Below are 1235 nucleotides of genomic sequence, written 5' to 3' on the forward strand. Positions count from 1 at the left end.
AGAGTGTAGTGGGTGCTTTTACGTGTCACCCGCACGAAAACGGCCATGCTCGAAATGGTGTCTTTTATGTGCCACCCGCACAAAAGCCAGTCCAGGGGCACTGGCAACGATCTCGCTCGAAAACCATACAAAGGCCAGTCAGGCGGTACTGGCAACGGTCACGCTCAAGATGGTACATCTTATGTGCCACCTGCACAAGAGCCAGTCCAGGGGCACTGGCAACGATCTCAATAAAATAAATATGTACAAATCATAAAAAAAAATATATATATATATTAATAGTATTGGGAAAAGAACCAAGGTCTATGAACTCATCGAGGAAGCTTAATTTAATTTTAATTTTTAATAAATTGATTTTAATTGAGTTTTTACCTGTAATTTTGGATTTTATCCCTAATATATATATATATATATATATATATATAGTACAGTACAGTACTGTTTTTACTTAGCAGATTTTCACCTATCGCTGGGTGAGGGCGGTTTGGAACGTAACACCAGCGATAGACGTGGGATTACATGTCCCACTATAACAGCAGACGTACGACTGAAACCAATCAGTACAAGGGAGACAATTCTACGAAGTTATCAATTACTTCCTTTTATACGTTGTGCAAAACCTTCTGCAACGTGATGAGCATGACACTTGTTTAGCCCAGTGAATCTCAACCCCAATTTTTTTTTTTACATATGGAGCCCTTTGATTCCTATCCTACACAGATCGACCTTCATATCCATTCGATGTTAAAAAAAAAAAATCCTATTATATCATTAAGAATTGTATTAAAATATTTGTAGTGGGAATAGGGAGATCATTCGGCCATCTTAGCTACCGCTACATATTGTCAAAGTATAAGCAATTTATTGCTCATAGACTTTGGCAACCAAAAATGTTCTATGGAGACCCGAGCATCGGGTGGACCCCGTTTGAAAGCCACTGGTTTAGCCAGAAGTTAGCCCTCATCCAAACATGCTTCAGCCATGATCGTTACGCGTTTGTTTTTCAGACAGTATATCTGTGACTTGGCTGTTGTTTCCAGCATGTCAGTTGGCCACAGCAATTCCTTCGCTGTTTCGTGCGTGTATATTTTTTTTTGGGGGGGGGAGGAGGCGCAATGGCCCAGTGGTTAGGGCAGCGGACTCGCTGTCATAGGATCGTGGTTTCGATTCCCAGACCGGGATGAAAGGCAAAGGCAAAGTCTACCTCGGCGGAATTTGAACTCAGAACGTAACGG

This window comes from Octopus bimaculoides, chromosome 30, assembly GCF_046866305.1.
Source record: "Octopus bimaculoides isolate indiv1 chromosome 30, ASM4686630v1, whole genome shotgun sequence".
Lineage (NCBI taxonomy): Eukaryota > Metazoa > Mollusca > Cephalopoda > Octopoda > Octopodidae > Octopus > Octopus bimaculoides.